The sequence below is a fragment of the Vidua chalybeata genome, chromosome 6 (genome assembly GCF_026979565.1).
Source record: "Vidua chalybeata isolate OUT-0048 chromosome 6, bVidCha1 merged haplotype, whole genome shotgun sequence".
Classification (NCBI taxonomy): domain Eukaryota; kingdom Metazoa; phylum Chordata; class Aves; order Passeriformes; family Viduidae; genus Vidua; species Vidua chalybeata.
In genome coordinates, this window is record NC_071535.1 from 9,552,959 (window position 1) to 9,566,323 (window position 13,365).

Here is a 13,365-nt window from a genome sequence, read left to right on the forward strand (position 1 = left end):
TTCAAAGATCTACTCCCCAAGGACTTTCTGCATCTGCTGCCCTCTGAGATGGGGAAATAGCCTAGGGCAAGCTTCTCATTAATACAGCAGGAAAATATAAGCATTTTGTCCAACATAACATTTTTCTTCAGTATTATACCTGACACGATCAGACCTTTAAATAACGTGGTAATAGGGCTCACTTTAAAGTTCATGTACTTGATGTTGTACCCCCCCCTTCCCGTTCTCCCCTCCCTCCCCCCGGTTTCAGCTGGGTAGTACCTCTCTCTAACAAGCCAGTGTTTTGACCCGAAACACACTTTCTCCCGTAACAAATATTGTATGAGGTGGGCGGAGGTGGTAAAAGTAGCTTTTGATCTTGTTTGTATAATATGCAAGAGGACATCAAAGCGAGGGAAGAGGAGGAGGGAGAGAAAGGAGAGCAGAGCAGGAATAACCCTAGTCAGTGTAACACCAAATAGCTCATGAATAGCTAAATAAAACATAATTAGGAACACACGAAAAATGAGTGGTTCTTTAAAGAGAGCGATGGCGAAGCGGGCTGGGAGGGTGACCGGGGAGGCGGGCACAGCCCGATTCAAAGCCGGCCCCGAGGCAAACCAAGCGGAGCCCGGAATTTAGAGGGGGCAGCAGGACGGGTCGGGGACCCGTTCCCCGCCGCCCCGGAGGCGGCTTCCCCCGGCCCCGTCCCTCTCGGGGAGCCCCGGGGCCCGTGGGGTTCCGGGGGTGTCCGGATCCGCTCCCTGCGGGTAAAGGGGAGCTGTTTCCCCGCGGGGCGCTGCAGGTTTCGGGGCGTTCCCGGGCGCTTTCCACCGCGGGCTGCCCGGGAGGCGGGGGGGGCAGTGGGAGCCGCGGGGGTGCTCGTTTGTTTTAGGTTGGTTGGTTTGTTTGCTGTGTGGCCTCCCCTTTATGCTGATCAGGCCGGCTCTGGGTTTAATTGATCTGCAGGGCGGGCAGCCGAGACCATCAAGGGAAACTTCAGCCCTTGTAGGCTGCGGAGAAAATAAGGATGGTATCGGTGAAACCGGCGTGAAAGGCAGACACAGCCCCCCGACTTCCCCCGCGCGTGTTCACACGCAGGTGGGGACGCGGCTACCCCGGAGGAGCGGGGGATGCCCGGCGGAAGCTGCAGGGCTGGACCGACTGCCTGGGACAGCCCTGGGGCCCAGGAGGAGGGTGTTTGGAGAAGCCCCTGGCCCTCTCCCGGTCATCAGCTAGGAGGATACCAGTACCAGATCCGGAGTGACTCTGCACTAGCTCAGCAGTGACTCCGCAGGCGGGATATGCCTGCACCAAAAGGGGCGGGAGGAACACAGGGAGAAGAGTGGCTGAATTCACCCCCAGAGGCAGATTTCCTCTCTGTCCCCGAGGTGAGTCGGGCTAGCCAACTCTGTCCTAGCTCTCCTTCCAGCTGTGTGCTTGGGTGCCTCTTTCTGGAGCTCTGCCCTCTCTCTGCTCATCTTAACAGTGCTTCCTAACCACACCTGTTGTCCTGCGGGGCCCAGCCCAGCCTACAGAACCCTTTTTCAGTTCCCACCAGTAAGGAGCTCCCTACCATGACAAGACCATGTCCCGCCTGCACGTAGGGCAGTGCAGGCCACAAGGTGGATCTCACAAGTCTGGAGCAAAGCAGGGGCTTTAGAAAGCCCCAGGTCATGACCTGCATCGTAGGGAGGGTAAAAGAGCTTGGTGTAAGGGCTCTACTGCCCTGGCCTGGGCTTGGCAGCTCAGAGCTGATCTTGGGTCTGCTCTGTATTGGTCTCTTGCCTCTTCGTGACCCTGCTCTCCAACAGGAGATGGAAAACCCTCCTGTAAACAACTGGTGAAGGTCAGGGGAAGGAAAGCCTGACACCACTAAATGAAAGACAGTTACAGACAATCTTTTGCTCAGTTGTCCGTGTCTGGGAGGCGTGGGGATCTCTGTGTTCAAGCTCTTTAATTTCCATTCTAATTTGCAAGTCATAAAGAGAGACAGTATGCCATCCATGGTCTCATGTTTAATTTCTTGTCACCCTAATCATGCCAGTTTAACCCTCACTTGCTTGCCTACGTGTTTGTTATGCTCAGCCCTAGCTACCATCTCCTCTGTGAAACAGCCTGCACATTAGTAGTGTCCCGCTTGCACTGTAGCTTTGAGGTTCTAATACTATTCCAATGACTTCTGCCCAGATGCATTTGAGCACCCACAGCCCGTAGGAAGAGTGGAAAACAAAGAAACAAACAAAAAACAAACAAAACGAAAAATCCCGAAGCCCACAGCTGCCTCCTTTTCAATGTCTGGTTGTGTGGTTTTTAAAGGGGAGGGTAGGAATGAGGATTACTTTTTCCGTACTCTGCCTGCCACTTTAGAACCGCCTTTTCCCCCGGTGCGGGACACGCTCCCGGGGAGTCCCCGGCACGGCTGTGCAGTACAGGGGGGTGAGCACAAGGCTTCCCCTTTCCGTGCTGCCGGCAGGGACGGGAAGCCCGCGGCAGCTCCCGGGGCTGGAGCGGGGTTCAGCACCCTGGAGAGCGGCTCTGCGCCGGCGGCCGCTCCCCTGCGGGGGAACCGAGAAGGTGCCGCACGACTCCGCCTCAGTGAGGGACAAATGTCAAAGAAAAAAAGAGGTTTTGACAGCAGCTGGGCGCTATGGCTCAGTGTCCTTGTGGCTTTGGCAGAGGAATCGCTCGGGCTGCGAGGGACTGGTGGTGACGGACGCTCCCGCAGAAGTGGAGCTCAGAGGATTGTTCTGCTCTGTCCCGTGACAGGTTTGCGTTACCGAGCCCGCACAAACAGTGAGAGAAGCAAGGAAAATCACCTGTTCCTTAAACAAGGAAGCAGCCCCGCGCTGCCCAGCTCCAGAGTGCCACGGCTTTGCTGAAGGGGCATGAACTGGCATTGACCAAGCGCCCTCCTCTTTCTCACATTAGCAGAGTGACTCTGGATGGCCGGGAAACTCTGCCGTGGGGTTGTGAGAATCCTGAGGAGCAAACAGGAACTAGGGGAGACTTCATGCAGGGGGGGGAGGACAAAGAAAAAGGGAACAAACCGGCATTGACTTCTGGCCTTAATCATAGAGTTCCCCATCTCCTCAGTAGGGCGCACAGAGGCATTCCCAGAGACAGTCTGCTTTGTGACAAAAGACTCTCTTTAAAAGATTCAGCTTTGCTGGCCATGCATAGCCTGGAAGTGAAGCTTCCTCCCCTCCCTTATCCTCTCCTACACAATGATGATTATATCCCAAGCAACAACAACAACAACAACAAAAAAAAAAAAAAAAAAAAAAAAAAAAAAAAGTGCTACAGAGAGCTCAGTGTGGCCTCATCTCAGGTCACATTAATGGAGCTTACTTACTGGAGAAATTGCTGGTTTTATTTCCTACACCACATAAAATCTTGAGTGCATTTTTCTAACGGCCCCAACCAAAGCCAAGCACCTTATTAATCCTTTAACCAAGCAGATAGACTCGATTTCCCAAATCGAGTTTTAAAATATATTTATTTGAAAAGAGAAAATTGTATCTCTCAGCCAAAAAAGAGGCTGGTTTACCAGTGAGAGGCGCAGAACACAGCAGGTGATTATATTTCATCAACCGAGTGGCTCCTCAGAGCAGATACCACTCGCTGCAGGCAGGAACTTTTTGATTGAAAGACAGTGGGAATCCTGAGAACTACATTGGAGGCGCTGGATTCCCAAGCCCGGGGAAAGACACATACCAGCGACTATCCATCCATCCAGCCATCCATCCATCCAGCCATCCATCCAGCCATCCCCCCGCGGCCGGTGCGGGGCGCTCCCGGCAGGTGGCGCTGCCCCGCCAGGAACCGGCCGGGACGCTCCGAGCGGGGCGCGGGCGCTCGGGGGCTCCGGGACGCGGCACGAGGGACGCCGGGAACGCCGGCATGGCACCGCGGGAATGCAGCCGTGCGCTCTGCACGTTAGAAGAGGTCCCACAAAAAGCACATTTCGCAGAATCACAGAATGGTTTGGGTTGGAAGCGGCCACTGGAAGCCATCTGGTCCAACCTCCCTGATCAGGCAGGGTTCCTTAGAACAAGTTACTCAGGATTGTGTCCAGACAGCTTTTGAATATTTCCAGTGAGGGGGACTCCACAACCTTTCTCAGAAGCCTGTTCCAGTGCTCAGTCACTCGCACAGTAAAGAAGTTATTCTTCAAGTTCAGGTAGTAGTTCCTGCCCACTGCACCTCATCCTATGGCTCAGCAGTACCAAGAAGAGCCTGGGTACATCCTCTTGATACCCTCCCTTCACATGTTTACATACACTGGTGAGGTCCCCTCTCAGTCATTCCTTCTTGAAGCAAAACAAGCCCAGCTCCCTCAGCCTTTCCTCATAAGGGAGATGCTCCAGTCCTTTAAACATTGCCATTGCCCTCCATTGGATTCACTCCAGGAGCTCCATGGCTCCCCCGTACTGAGGAACTCAGAACTGGACACAGCAGCACATTCTGTGCCACTGATCACAATCCCCTGAGACCTGCCATTCAGCCAGTTCTCAATCCACAATGGCACAATAAACAAACAACAGATCATCAATAGTTCTTTCTCTCCCCACCTCACCCCACTCCTTCCTGTGTGAAGGTGCTTTACAAAGGAAGTTTTAAAATCAAGTGGCTAGATTAATTAATTAATCATTTAATTGATTGATCTTCTCCAGAAAAACGTTCTTTTTCTAGTTCTTTGGCACTGATTTTTTTTGCTGTATATTGTCTTTTCTCTGTCCTAGGATAGAAAGGGTGAAAACCTGAATCACTGGGTGCTGACAGCCTGAGAAAGAAAAGGAGAATCGATGCAGTTTTCTGTGAAACAAGGCAGAAAGGGGGTGTGAGAGAATCAGTCTTGCACATGGAAAACATTGCTGGAGAGCCTATGACACAAAAAGTGATGACAGGTTCTTGCAAAATACAAATGGTTCCCTAAACTGGAAAACCACTCCCTCTGTACCCATTCTGACCCAGACATTTTCAGGCTACAAATACTCTACTGGCACATGAGGCTCCTACGGCCTTACCAATGTATCTCTGGGCTGTCTGAGCCAGGAATCAGCATACACAGGGGAAATGAAGAGCAAGACCAGCTACAGCCACTGGCAAAGCAAGCAGTTGTCTACAGCAGAAGGCAACCAGACATGGCCAAATGACCACGAGCTCCTGTGCTTCTATTTCCTTTGCCAAAGTTCTAGAAAACCAGGCCAAAAGTAAGGACCCTGCTGTGGAAAAAGGAAGATCTTTTTGGCCCTCTTACAGGCACATTTTCACCAAAACTGTAGGGACACCAAACCAGAATCTCTTCCCTGGTATTTTTCTTTCCTATTGCAGAAGACACCTGGCCAATATCCTTATGTATAAGACAGTGTGTCAGATTTTGGTTCTTTTTGCTGCATAGCTGAGAAGCTTTCAGCCAGCTCTGCTAAACACATCAAGACAAAACAGTCCATCACATAACAGATGCAAATTGATCATTCAAACAAAGGAAAAGTTTGTTTCCAGTGGGGAAGGACAGAATTCAGACACATCTCCAAAAGACTAAAACAATAACTGGGAGAGGCAATCTCCCTGGTTCACTGATTCTGCTAACTAAACCATAACTGGGTCTAACCTGGAAAATCTAGCAAGAGATTTGAGCAACAAAGGTTGCCTTCTCCTCTGGTGATCCTTCTGGCAGGTGGGAACAGAGGAAGTGGTTAGAGTGGAACAGGATTTGGAGAATGCAGTCACAGGAAAAAGAGGCATGAAGATGACAGGAAACAAGAGGGAAAAGAGAAAGAAACAGAAAATAAGCAAAGACAAAGGGCAAAAAGTTATCATTCCCACACAGAGGAAGATGCCTCACTGGGGGAAAGAGATAAACATTTGTTGGAAAAGACCCCAAAATAAATGAATACCTAAGACACTTTCTTTTCTACTCCTTTCCTAACAGATTCATCCTAAATCCCATGCCAGGGCATCCATTCCCTTCTTGCCTTCTTTTCACCTCTCTTATCAAGCAGGAGGTGAGTACAGCACAACAAACACACTGCTTGGCTGCTTTGCTAGGCCAGCACCTCCCCACACCAATCCTGCAGCAAGACACCCATCCACCCACTGCCAGGCCACCATTTATCTGCTCCACAAACAGCAAGAGCTTTCAGCTGCTCTGGCAACACAGCAGCTCTCCTGGCCCCACAATAACTTACAATTTTCAGCTCCTTAATAGATCTTGCTCAATTTCCAGTACACAGACAGGAACAACCCCAGTTTACACAAGGTTGTACATACTCTCCCCAGACTCCCAACTATTCAGGAGTCATTCACACCTACTGGGATGGTGATAACAGTCAAGTCTTTGGTTATACTGCTTATTTACCTTGGCAAAGATGATGATAGTTTCCATTTTATCAACATCAGTGACCCAAAAGTCATGATTGAAAGCACTCAAACAAAAGATCTCAGGCATCCAGATTAGAGCCTACAGCACTGGGACTTCAATGTTTCTATCTTCTCTCCAGCTTGAACAAATAGAGCAACACAACACATGTTGCCACTAAATAGCCCTTTGCTACTTCCTTTTATTTAACTAACAACCCACATATGAGAAGAGGCACAGGAGTGGATGGTTTGCCATTACAATTAGGTCAGCTCATAGTCTGTTTTTTTCCCTTAACTGCCTCAATTATATGACTGCTGGTACAGCTGACTGCGGCAAAGCAGCTACAGGGACACAGGGCCCACAGGTGTCTCCTCTTGTCTCTGAGTGAACTTCTGTCCCACGACAGAGCAGCTGCTACCAGCAGCAAAGGGTATCTCTTACACAATGCTGAAATGTCAGCTCTTAAAGGAAGATGGGCAGCAACTTATTATTATTACCATTATATTTAGAAAGTTTCTCAAGAGACATTATATAAAAAATCTGATTATAATCGCTTTGCTCTTTCTGGAACTTGTGGTACATAGAAGATTATTGATAGGTGCTCTCAGTAGAAAGCCACCTGAAACCAGGTTAGTTCTCTCTGTCAAAAAAAAAAAAATACACTTTTATGCAAACACATTCTGGATTTGTTTCCACTGATCAATAAATAATAAGTAATAATAATAAATAACTTCATGGAGCCATGTCCACAAACTGTGTGATAGAAACACTTTTCTGTGATCACTATAGCATCACTAAATAGCATCTAAAGTCACAGTTGTATGGTTCAGACTGACTCCAGCCCAGATGTGAAGAGTACTGGACAGCCCATGAATACTGGAAATGCCTGTGTTCCTGGATGCTGACATCAGCTCCTGGAGGCTGAAAGATGCAGTATCTTCCATGTTGACTTTCTAGACCACTTAAAATTAAGTCTAAATATTAATTTTGGAGCTTAGTTTAGTCTTTGGGTCTGGAAAGGCATGACTTTGCAGGAGGCTGGCCTCTCTTGGAATATTAGGTCCTTAATACACAGTCTGCACAAACATTAAAATCCAGTGCTCTTCAAAGTAGTGTGGTCAGTCTTCTTTTTTCTTTAAACCCTCATTACCAAATGGAATGCATAAGAAGAGCCAGGAAAAATATGTTTGTATTTACTAGGGAAAGAAAAATAGAGAGGGAAGATGTGAACAACATTATTATATGTGATGAATCTCCTGTTTATTTTAGAGAGTCTGGAAATTGCCTCATTTTTTCAATTGGACCACATGTCCTTGTTAAAGATGTGTTCCACCCTAAACCATAAATATTCCAAGGGCATCCTACTAGCAGTGTTATGAAAGAGAAGGAACTAGATTATCCCAATGGAAAGCATTCACACTGCCTCCTGACATGCATTTGATGTAAGCAAATCTTCTACACTCCCTCCATGACAAAGGAGATTCTGTCCTGGAGCCTTCCTACAAGCCCTCTGTCCTCCCTTTGAAGATAAGCCTCTCACACATGCCATCTAAAATTGGTGTCATGTGACTATCCTCTTCTGGCCTTAGAAACTTAGAGTCTATGAAAACAATAAAACACTATTCTTTAATTTGACATGAGCACAAACCAGCCTTTTATGATTGTGCATCTGAATCTGGTTAGAGGGAGCCTGGGATGCCACCACTTTGACCTTTAGTACTTGGCACTGTGCTGCTCAGGTACAAAGCCAAAAGTGGTCCCAAAGAAGCCTGCACAGTTCTGCTGAGTCCAGACCAAGCTGTGAGGATGAGGCACAGTAGAGTATGTCCTGATGGGTCAAGTTTACATACAGGCTGCAGTGAGGGGGAAAGGATCAAACTGAGATAAAAATCCGTCTGACCTCCTCCTAATTTTAAATCACTTTCTGGATCTTATCCATCTACTGGGGAGATTAAAGGGAACATGCTCCACAAAAGTCATCATACTCCTGAGGAAGCTGATCTTCAGGGAAGAAAAATCCAGAAGGAAGCTCTAGACATTGGAAAGAAAAAGGCTATGGTGCGCAGAGCCACTTATTCCTTTGCCTGGAGCCAGGTACTTATGAATTCTGTCCCCAGGCAACACAGTCATCAAGGGAACCTCTTTTCATATCTCTTGCTGCCAGAATTTAAACTGCCCTTCTCAATTGCTCACCAAAAGTAATTTTTCCGTGTGTCAATTGAGCTTCACAAGCCTTCTGACCTGGTAACAGATCAGCAAAACACAGACAAAATTTGGGATTGGGAATCCCTGGTTTTACCTGAAATGACAAATCCACAGATCACTGTAGCAGTTTTAGCATCTTCTCTCTGTTTATTCTGTTCCATCAGTGTACACAAATAACTGGTGTTTTTCTGGGTTTAAGCCCACGTGAAAGAGAAAAGATTTGGCTTTCTGTTTGGATGTCATAATATTAATAGAGAACATCTTTAGAGGCTTATTACAATGCAATATTGCCGATTCCAAGTGTTAGGAAAATGAAAGAAAAGAAGAGGACATAATGAATCATTCATCCCCACCCTTCAACAAAAATCACGAGAGTAAAAATGGCTTTAATTCCATTTGTTTACCAGTTTCTGAGCATTTCTGTGTTGTCAGATTACTATTTCAGACTCTTCTGCCACAATGGGAGCTAGGAACTGTCTTAAATAAAGATTCTCATTGTCTTTAAATCACACAAATCCTGAAGCTTCAGCCTTTGGGGAAAAAACATCTAACAAAACAAGCTAAGAAGGTAGTTGGGATGAAAATATCAGAGCAATTAATGAGCCATCAATACTGAATAGGTTCATAAGGTTGGCTGTGCTGCAAAACCCAGAAAAGATGATATTTGCTGGAACAGATTTAAAATGCCTGAAGTGAAAAAAAGGCCAACATACTACATTTTAGGTATTAACCCAGATCAACAGTGTTCCTAGGAAAAAAAAAATATCAAACAAAACCCACTCCCAAAAAATAGTTGGGGCTTTGTTTTTATGCCAGCTCTCCCAGTCCAGCTATCTTATGGAGTCAGGAAAAAAGCTACTGGCAGGAATAGCTCTGTGTAAGGCTCTGAAAATGTGGTAACTAAACATTATTATAAATTTATTTCATCTTGACACCAAAGCCAGCTCTACAGCTGTTTTATGATACTGTGAAGGTTAAACTACTACGGAACAAGTACTCCTGCATGTGGCTACTATAAAAGTGTCACGGAATTATTTCTAATTTTAGTGCCCGTTGTTCTAAAAATTGCTTCCCACTGCACTCCAAGAAGCAAGAAAAAAGGTGATTCACATAAACCTAGGCAGCTGAGGACCTAGATGGACATAACTGATGGAGCAGAGCAGCTACAGGGTTCGTATTGGACTAAAGCTGAGGAGAGATTCTCAGGGGGTTTAAGTTGCCATGGACCCCAATATGTCAACCTTGTAACTGATTTAGTGATGCTGCCCCAATTTCTGGCAAACAGGTACTTTCAGGGCTGAATGAGACTCCCTTAGTTCAGCCACCCAGCTTAAGATAATGAGTTGTATCACACCTGAGAATAGCCATTTGTCTGCACCAACCATATAATTTGTTTGGGCAATTAGAAATTTTATTTACTTTTTTTTTTTTTTTAGGTGAGTATTATTCAAGTGTTCAATAAAAGGTAAATTGGCAGAACACTACTCCAGCTACAAATACAGCTACACCTCCACCTCACAGGACTCAAATATGTCACCAAAAAAGGAGGGGAAAAAAACAAGCTCAAACAGTAGATATTACACCTTGCTAATATTCTTGACAGAAATTAGTACTCTCAAAAGCCATTGCCTTTACTGGTATTTCCAAATACAATTAAAAAAAAAAAAGAAACCCAACGAAAAACCATTGTCTGTGAGCTGGATCTATTTAAGACATTAAAAACATGACACAAAGCCATGTAAGCTAAAGGGAGATGTAAATCACTGGTCTCTGTTAGTGAGATGATCACCAGCCCCCACAACATCACAGAACAGTTTAGGTTGGAAAAGACTTTGAGGCCATTAAGTCCAACTGTTAACCCAGCACCACCTCTCTCATCCTAGACTCCCACAAACACTGTAGCAACTGAGTAATTTTATTCTCAGAAATTGCTGGATACCATAAATACCCTTAAAATGGGCATCATGCAAATTCTAAATCACAGGTTTTCAGTTTTTAGTTAAAGAAAAGAACCAAAACCAAACCAGTTAGCAAAGAATTCATGCCTTCATTGTTACGAAGCACAGACTTCGTCACCCCATTTATCTTATGGGGATGCTATTACTGTTGATATGGGCAATTAACTGTATTTCAAAAATACATTTTTCAAGATTTTTCTGCATTTTCCATCATCAGTTTTGAGCAGAAAATTACTCACAGGGAGAAATAATTTCAAGACCTGCACCTGAGTTGGGGTAAGCTGTTACAGCTAAACAGAAATAGAAAATCATACACCAATTTATACAGGCTGAAAGAATGGTCATTAATTCATGTCTAGAGGATTGGAAGCTTCCAGTGTGTCCTCCAGGTCAATAAAGCAAATGGTGAGATGAGGCCTAAGAATTTTTTATACTTGAAAGTGGTAGATGTGTGGTCTCTCAGCATGAAAATTATTGTGTGAACAACACTGCAAGTCCAATCCCAGAAGTTAAGCATACCGCCCCCAAATGCTTACTACTGATATCTATATATACTGTTTAGTTGGTATTAGTTATCCATAAAACAACTTTTACTGTTGTAAAAAACTTTTTCTGTTGTAAAACTTTTACTGTTATTTTTAAAGAGTTCTAAGAATGCAACTACCTTGTTCAGAGATGCAACTCTTCTTGTTCAAGAATGCAAGTATGACACCTAAGTATGGTGCCTACGATGCCCTGATTACTGCATTATTCAATAGTCAGTAGCACCAGTATCTAGATTGCTTCTGTGCAGAAGGGCATTATTCAGCAGATTACCAAGAAAGGTGTGTTCCGGGGTTGCTCTTTCTTAATTCAAATGTGCATTTGATTTGAATGCATACTTTACTCCGTGTTGCTACCTGAAGCTCTGACCAATCAGCATCTCACCCAATGTATTTGTGTGTGCACTGAAACTCCTGGATGCTGCCAAAGCATTAAGCAGCCTACAGAAAAGGGTGGGGAGGGAGGAATGTGCTTCTACTTCCTCTTCTTGGGTAGAGCACACAGTAAGAAAGACCTCCTTAGTCCAGAGGTTAGTCCAAAACCAGAAGGTTTAATCCACCTATCCTTCAATCTGGTCATATCATCTTTGCTATTCATTTTAAAAGGGAGTAAAAAAATTAAATGTTATTATCCAAAGGCCAAGATTTCAGTGATAAGCAACTGAAATATTGTCTGGGATTTTAATAGTAAGAGCTAAGAGCATGCTCTGCAACTGCGGGGCAACATTTTACTAAGTTTGGCAGAAAAGTCTCCTCCCTTCATCCCCTCAGGCTTGTGCCTAGCTTAGACAATATCACAAGGAAGGGCTGTTTGCCCAGAGGTTTTCATTGCGAATTTGTTGGGGATTTTTGTTTGTTTGTTTGTTCATCCACATGGCTTACTGCCAGATTATGAAAACTACAAGCCTGTCATCAGGAGTTTACCCAGTCTGAGAGGAAAAACAATGGTTAGAAGTCAACCTGATACCATACCTTAAAAATGTCACAGAATAAAACACACGTAGAAAAGACATTTCAGTAATGTTGTGACACTTCCCAATTTCAGCAATGGACTACAATGAAACACTGGTTTGTGCAAGCAATCAGGAGAGTCTTGACCATGTCTTGACATGGACAACCCAGAACAAGACATTAAGATCTTGTCTTTGTGTAAGCACAACCTCCCCCACAGGTTTGCATGATTAATAACATCCTTAAAAAAACAAAACTCTTTCCTTAATCAAACAAGTTTCTTCCAAACTTTTTCAGGGCAATTGCACTCAGACATAGGGAAAAAGACTTGTATCATGTTCAGCTGTACTAAGAGCGAAGAGGATTCCCTCAGAACAGGAAATTCTACTTTGTACAGCTAGTATTCCTGCTGAAGCCAGTGGACAACTTGGATAGAGCCAGCTGAGAGGATCAGACTTATCAACTGCAGATAGGCAGGAGAGAAAAAACTCTGGGTCAAATCCCAGCTAGGGTAAATCAGCGTAACTCCACGGAAGTGAAGAGGGCTGTGCCGATTCAAGCCAGCTGTGGATCTAACTCAAAGTGTGTTTTGCAAGTCCATTTTCAACTCTTCAGGGCTCTGCTCTGTTTAAACATCCACAACACCCACTGAAATTAATGAGAACTGTGTGTGCAGAACACTAGTATTACTTTTTAACTATTTGGGAGGTGCTCAGACACTGTGATAATGAGCACCATATATTAGAACCCAGACAGAATGGTATTGAATCATCAGACCCTTAAGTGGGACAGGTCATTAATCTTTTCCTTGGGAGAGCATTTCAATTTTTGCCATGGCAAATGAGGATTCATCATTAATAGATGTGGGGGTTCTACGTTTGCCAAGTCCCAGACAAAGTGTGTTTTTCCATTTGCCTTGGGCTTGTGTAAGCTTGCCTAAGGAGGCCAGCCTTGCAGTTTGAGAAACACTGCTAGCAGCCACCATACCCTCATTCCCAGCTAAATTAAACCCTATTATGCTGTAATTAACCTTGCCTAACTTGTTCTGAGTTACAGCAGCAGGTAAAAATCACGCTTTTACTAGGCTGTACCCAAGAAGCATTTTTGCGTATCAGACTTGCCTACTCTTCAAGTATTTCCAGCTACTCTTGGAAGCTCTTCTCCTGAAGATCACAGCTGAACTGCAGACATCAGAACTCTTCTTGACTTCAGTGAGGGTAGAATCCCCTGCAAATTTACTCGTGCACCTCATGTTCATGCCAGATGGCATGTTTTTGGCAGACATGGGAATTCCACAGAAGCGATGGCGAGAATATGTGTATACAAATTGTTAGATTTAAAGGTTTAAAACATACACACAGGC